At 38.8% G+C, this 7,556-nt stretch overlaps 1 protein-coding gene across 16 annotated transcripts in view; it reads right to left on the reverse strand.

Annotated features, from left to right (window-relative positions):
* Positions 1 to 315, reverse strand: part of PCBP3 (poly(rC) binding protein 3) — a 111,501-nt gene extending 111,186 nt beyond the window's left edge. For 3 of the 16 annotated variants that reach the window (XM_072977123.2, XM_072977113.2, XM_072977145.2), the window contains exon 1: positions 117 to 243. The gene's annotated coding sequence lies outside the window, so the exon portion shown is untranslated. Of the gene's footprint in view, positions 1 to 116 lie in introns of all 16 variants that reach the window. The other 13 variants (XM_072977067.2, XM_072977062.2, XM_072977043.2 and 10 more) reach the window with 9 other exon arrangements.
* Positions 316 to 7,556: the final 7,241 nt, after the last annotated feature.

Consider the following 7,556-nt stretch of genomic DNA (forward strand, 5'->3'; position numbering starts at 1 on the left):
AAATAAATAAATAAATAAATAAATAAATAAATAAATAAATAAATAAATAAATAAATAAATAAGCAAGTGAGCGAGCCATTGTATTTTACCAAAAGAGTATTTTTAAATCTTCTTACCTCAAAAAAGCAGCTTTGGAAATGATTTAGTTTGATGTGGGTTTAAAACAGATGGCCACTCATTCCACGTTGAGAAAAGATCAAAAATGCGAATGGATAAAATTACAGGGATGTCTTGTTCAAATGCATAGAGGGCTAAAGCCTCATTGGCCTCTGGATGAGAATCATGTGACATGAAATGAAGTGCATGTGACCTATTTTCTCCCAAATCTTTTCCTTTCCTTGAAATGGAATGCAACCAACAGTGATGGTTCTGTAATTTTGATGACATTTTTTAAAAAGCCACTGAGCAAATCAGTAGCCCTCAGGCCATGAAGCTTCTGCATACAGGGGTTTCCTGTAGTCAAGGACATAGATCCAGCAATTAGCCAATCATTACTCCTTCACCATTCAGACTCCTGATTTTGTTTTGTTCTGTTTGTTTTCAGTGACAAACCATTCTGATCCTGAATATATCTCAAATATAGAAATACAGTTAGATGCATGTGCAAACACACACAAATATACGCATGCCTGTCAAATGCCTTGCAGTTCTAATCAGATCGCACATCTTGTCGTGCGGTCTACTGCAACAGTCAGTGTATGTGAGTGTATATGCCTGCTTATTTTATACCAATGGCAAATAGACCTTGCTAATATAAGGATAACCGAATCTGCTATTGTCTTGGATGCCATTTCTGGAAGGTCCTTTTCGGATGCATGTGAAGTCATCTTGAGTTGTTGAAACCAATGTGTTAAATATCCTATTGAATTTTCTATCTTTGGTTCATACTCTTGGGAAACTATTTTGATTATTTTTCTCTGCTGGATAAATACTTTTTAAAGTTGCTTTTTGAAAACTTTCAAAAGGACTGCTTCAGCTTCCGTGATTTTTATTATTTTTTCTCTTATTTCATCATTTTTACTTCCCAATTGCATACTTCTTTGAGAGTATTGTCATTCATTGTCAGTTTACATGTTCCTAGAAAGTGACTCCAGTGCTTGTTTAGGGTCAGCACAGTGAGAAGACAGGGAAGAAAACAAGAGGAATTAAGTTCAGACATTCTACCATTTATAACACTGGATATGGTCCACTGTGGACTATTTTAAGAATACAGAAATTAGCTGATACGTGATCTGATGAATGCAGAATGTGTTAATTCACTGCTTCATCAAGAGATGAACAGCACTCTGAATTCTGTTTTATTATGACACAATTAAAAGTTGGTGTGAAGAAGTCTACAGAAATCTTATATTAGGCAGAAAGAGCCTCGTGGCGCAGTGGTTAAAACGCTGTACTGCAGCTAAAACTGTGCTCACGACCTGGGGTTCAAATCCCAGGTAGCCGGCTCAAGGTTGACTCAGCCTTCCATCCTTCCGAGGTCGGTAAAATGAATACCCAGCTTGCTGGGGGGGCAATGTGTAGCCTTTATAATTAAAATTGTAAACCGCCCGGAGAGTGCTTGTAGCGCTATGGGGCGGTATATAAATCCAATAAATAAATAAATAAATAAATAAATAAATAAATAAATACACTTACAGCCACAAAGGAATTCTGCCATGTGTAGCATCCATTCTATTGGCCGAATTCCTTTGGTGGCAAAAACAGGAAGAAAGAGTCACTGGCTTCTATTGCTAGCCAGAGGAGCAATGTGTCAATGTATTATATAAGTGATTGTTCTTGAAAACTGTTTGATCAAAAAAATTGTATGTAAGTCTCAAAAATAATTACAGTGCTTCAGTATCCTGTAGTGAAACTACAGATGGGTAACATTCTTCACACCACAGAAATAGATATGGACACCAGGCTCATCATATGGCGGTAGCAGCCTCACTTTGATAATCCTTCCGTGACCTTGTGGCAATGTAAAGATACTGTCCCCCTCATTATGACTTTGTCCCTCTTTATCTTTTAATGTGAACAGACCCCTCCTTCCCAAGTCATTTAGAATGAGGAGAAGAAGCCACAGTTCTGCATGATGCCCTTTCCATACATCTCAAGGCCAGATGGCCCTGAGCAGAAAAGACCCATGACAGAGAACAGTAGCTCTCCCAATCAGGGCATCTTGGGCATTGCCTTGGTGGACAATTCTCACCTTGCAGGAGGGTCACTCACCTCTTGTCATCTCACTCCGCCACAATCATGTCCAGCAATTTAATGGAAGAGATCAAATGATAGGCAGTTACTTTGGAATTTGGGGGTTGGGGATGGGGATATACGAGATGTTACATATAATACACAGGTACTTCCTCTTCACCTGAGTTCAGACATTATCAGAAGGATATACTGAGGAGTGCCTTTGGCTCTTAGTCAGTTAAACTCATACAGGGACATTTAAGACAGACGATGAACTTCCAAACAAATTGGAAGTGCAAGTGGAGGGGACAGGATTGCAGCTGGAGATAGAGAAACAAAGAGTCAAGGAATACCTTATCACCTTGAAAGAGTTGAAATCTCTAGGGCTAAATGAACTGCATCTGAGAGTACTGAATGAACCGGCTGAAGAATTCTCAGAGCCACTATCCATTATTTTCTTGAAATCATGGGAAATGGGGGAGGTGCCAAGAGGACTAGAGGAGGGCTAATGTTGTCCCTAGCTTCAAAAAGGGCAAAAAAAAGAGTATCCAGAGATATACAGGGCAGTCAGCCTGACATCAGTCTCTGGTAAAGTTCTGGAACAGATTGTAAAGTGGTCATTGTACAAGCACCTAGAAAACAATGCAGTAATGACTAGAAGCCAACATGGATTTGTCAAGAACAAATCCTGCCAAACTAATTTGATCTTGTTTTTTGATCATGTCACCTCCCTGACAGACAGAGGGAATGCTGTAGCTGTAGTATATCTTGACTTCAGCAAAATTGGCGGAATCGCTAATACCCTAAAAGACAGAAACATAATTCAAAATGACTTTGATAGGATGGAGCACTGGGCCGAAAGCAACAGAATGAAATTCAACAGGGATAAGTGCTAAATCCGGCACCTCGGAAAAAGAAACCAATTGCACAGTTACAAGATGGAGGATACCTGGCTCAGCAAAAATATGAACAAGAAGGATCTTGGAATTGTTGTAGATCATAAGCTAAATATGAGCCATGCGTGTGATGTGGCTACAAAAAAGGCAGATGCTATTTAGGCTGCATTAATAGAAGTATAGTTTCCAAATCCCGTGAGGTGCTAGTTCCCCATTATTCAGCACTGGTTATGCCTCACCATGAGTATTGTGTCCAGTTCTGGACACCACACTTCAACAAGGATGCTAACAAATTGGAACAGAAGAGGGTGACAAGGATGATCTTGTTAGAGCAGTATGACAGTGGAACCAGTGTGCTTCAACCCTGGAGGCATTCAAGAAAAACGTGGATAATCACCTAGCAGATATGCTTTGGTTGTATTCCTGCGTTGAGCAGGAGGTTGGACTTGCTGGCCTTGTAGGACCCTTCCAACTTCACTTTTCTATGATTTTATGAATCAGAAACTTATCAGGAGGCCATGTATTTCTTTTCTCTCTCTCATCTCACAGCACATGAACAACCCATGTGTGAACGTAAGTGCAAGTCAGAAACTTACTGCTAGGAATATGAAAATACACAATGATATTCCCTTAATCATATGTATTAAAAAAATCTTCCTCCATCTCTCCTCCCCTGTCTCTTTGCCTGTCTCTCTCACACACAGATCAGCTTGAAAATATTTTCCTTTATTTGTAGTTATGAAAAGTTCAGTACAAATATGACCAGGAAAGGATCAGCCTTTGCCCAATCCTCTGGCTAGAAGTCCTCTTGTGGGGCTCAAGCTATAAAGAAATCAGTCGTAAGTATTGCAGATGTGATGTTCCAATAGTTATCTCTATTTAGAAAAAAAAAACCACCTCTGTTTTCCAGAGTGAACAATACAAAATAGAAGAATTTGGTATCTTTAATTGTAGCTGTTTCCTGGTCCATTTCCCTGCAAATAAAAGCATCTTATTCCTGCTTTACACTTGTTATTCTTGTATCCTTTGGTTTTGTGATAGGTTAATAAAAAGGGGCATTATTAGACATGTCTCTTTCCTTATCAATTTCTCAGGGGATCATTCAACAAGATTGGGAACAACATCTAACAATACAAGGGTCTTTTATCTTGTTCATTTCTGAAACCAAGTCACAGACCATTGATTGGTCTCATGACTATGGAATGCTTTACTTCCCACCAGTTTTAATAATAATAATAATAATTGTGTGTCATCAAGTTAATTCTAACTTATAGCAACCTTTTTTCAGGATTTTCCAGGTACTGTAGAGAGTATTCAGAAGTGGTTTACAATTCCCTCCTTCTGAGAGCGTCCTGGGACTCTGCAGCTTGTCCAAGGCCACACAGACCGGTTCTTCTCCTTGAAGGCACAGGGATGGAGTGGAACTGAAATCCCAACCTCTGGTACACAGACAGATATTGAAGTGACTGAGCTATCTAGTCATTTTTATTCCTAACTTAAAAGAGCACCAAGCTTCAAAAGAGAAGTGAAGGATTATTTAGTCTAGTGTCTAAATAAAAAAGGGACTAACAATAGTCAAAACAGCAGTCCAGGACATCAAAATGAAATCTGAACATTTTCCTTTATGAAATATTAAAGAGTTACATTTTCGGACAATCTTGCAATAAAGCATGCAGTGATGTAGTGTGGCGGTAGTATAAACAAACGTATGGTCGATAAGATTTTTCCATTGCCACTTTTTGCCTATCAATAACATTAAAACAGGAGCCTGAAAGGGTAGAAAACAAATAGCTCAGAATTTGTGTTGTCCTTCACTGACACAATTGATTTGACTAAATCAAGCTCCGAATAATCTGCTAAATAATTACATAAGATGGCAAAATGATTTTAGTTTCCTCTTCGCATAGCAAGCCAGCTGGATTAAAGGATCAAAATAAGCACTCTTTAGATTAAAAGCAATGTAACGTTCAAGAAGGGAATGCATTTAGGATAAGGCAACGTGGGTGGGTTACTGCCGCTGTAAGTAGTTTGTTAGAAAACAAGTAGAAAGCATGTAAGGGCAGAGCTTTAGAACTTTAAGGTCTTTTCCTGTTCTGCTCTAGACCCAAACAGATAGCATGTGATGGTCCACAAATGGCTCTGAGAAAGGACCCCCATGGAAAATGTAGGTATGTGAACCAAGATACATGTGGATACAGCCACAACTTTGGATGGCGATGGAATTCAGAAAACCTGTTGAAGGAGGAAGTAGGCAAGCCACTGACATGGATACCTGCACCTTTCCCAGTTGTCACATGTTCAGTAATGATGTAAAATGGCTGCTTATATACATAGATGTATACTTACAGAATTCTTCCATGCATCCTAGCATATATGCTGGTCGATGGGAATGGCCTCTTCACACTGCTGCTGAATATGTTGCCAGTAGTTTGTGCACGTATCAGTGTGGAGTGTGTGGCTTGTGACCAAACCTCTACTATCCCTTTCATGTGTATGTGAAGATTTGCTTCAATGTCTCTTCATCATTCTTAGCAGTAAAAAAATGTGACTCTAGTTATGTCTTATTCCAGGGTTCTCTCCTGCTAAAGCAAAGCCTGCCAGATTCCTGAAATCACATACCTCACTTTAGATTTTTTAATAAAAAACATAATGATGGTCAAGACGGAAAGTACTCTCCCTACCTCAAGAAGTAACGATGGGAAGTCACTACCAATGAGTCATTTTCTGTCTCTCCAGTTCAATGCAAATGCTGAATTTGCAGCTCAGTTTCAACATCAACTACAGGAGTCTTCTATGATGCATGAAAATGAAAGACAGGAGTGAAGCAAGTAAGGCACTAAGGAATCAAACTAAAGGAAGGACACAGGAGCAAGGCAGGAAAGGGGACAGTTCGCAATGAGATTTTTCTTGAGGCAAGGGAAAGACATGTCATGTGATGAAGTTGCAGTGGCTGTGCCATTTATTTTTTGGAGGCCTTATTTTAGCAGCAAAGGAAGGACAAGGCTCTACAGTAGGGTGCAAAAATGGTCCTAGGGTAGCTCCATGTGGTCCATGAACCATGTGTTGTCATTGTCTGCTAAAGCAACATTTAAATCTGCTGGTGTGAATTGCAAGACAAAGCTTGCATCTGAATTCGTGGATTGAGAATTAATTTTTTTGTGCAGATACAACCATCTAGCTATGACCTCCATTTGTAACAGAACAAATATAGGGTGTTCTTGAACACATGGAAGCTACCATTTTGTTTTGGGTAACTCTGTTTCAGTTTTAAACCTCTACCACCTTAGTCTGTTATTGGAAAGAATAGCTGTGTAACTTTCAAACTATTCCACGTTTTTTAATGAAACAAGCATGTGATTGTTGAATGAGGTCCAGGTGTGAAGTAGAAGTACTCCAGTATTCATACCACTCTATCAGGTGCGTTACTGTAGTAGTTATGTGCTGTCAATTCATCTCAAACATATGGTGACCCAGTGAATAAGTGATCTCCAAATGGTCTGTCCTCAGTAGCTCTTGCAGACTCAAGCCTATCGCTTCTGTCACGGAGTCAATCCACCTCATACTTGTCTTCCTCTCTTCCTGCTGCCTTCAAAATTTCCAAACATCATTGTCTTTTCCAGAGAATCTTGCCTTCTCATAAGGTGCCCAAACTAGTATAGCCTCAGTTTCAACATTTTTGTTTCCAGAGATATGATGTAGGACCCTCTGGCAGTCGAGGATATCTACAAAGCTCTCCTCCATCACTACATTTTGAATGGCTCAACTTTTTCCTGTTAGCTTTCTTTATTGACCAGCTTTCATACCTGCACATGGTGATCAGGAATATAATACTGTGCATGATCTTGGTCTTGGTCTCTAGTGACACTTGCTTGCACTTGGTGATATTTTCTAATTCCTTCGTTACTCCCCTTCCAAATTCCAATTTTCTTATTATTTCTTGGCAGGTGTACTTTCCATATCACACTAAATACTGTCTAAACTGGAACTGTGTGTGTGTTTGTCACGATACAGATGCTAATATAAAAATATAGATAGCAATATGTGATGCAAAACACATCTCTATTTCTTGATCCATTCTTAGTCTTTCACATTTTAATTTTAATGTTTCTTTTGTTTTAGAGACAGAGTTCTCCTTAATTGTCTCACTCACATGCAAATATGTTCATAAATTCCTTCTGTTCAAAAATCCCCCCTTTTTATCCACTTATATTCATTGGAAAATCGTGTTCTTTGTTTTCTTGCAGTGAAACTCACCTTGGCACTCAGGTATAATTTTTATTCTAAAAACAAACATGGAAAGAATGTTAGAAACTCTTTTCTCCAAACCTTATTTCTTTTAGTATGAAGTTACGAAATACCAGATTCCTGTTTCTGGATCGCAAGACTTCTTACTATGATGTCAAACTGGTTATAATTGTCTTTTATTTTGACATTAAAAAGTACATAATACACTACAATTAATCAATAAGAATATTAGAATTCTTGCCA

This window comes from Pogona vitticeps, chromosome 1 (genome assembly GCF_051106095.1).
Source record: "Pogona vitticeps strain Pit_001003342236 chromosome 1, PviZW2.1, whole genome shotgun sequence".
NCBI lineage: Eukaryota > Metazoa > Chordata > Lepidosauria > Squamata > Agamidae > Pogona > Pogona vitticeps.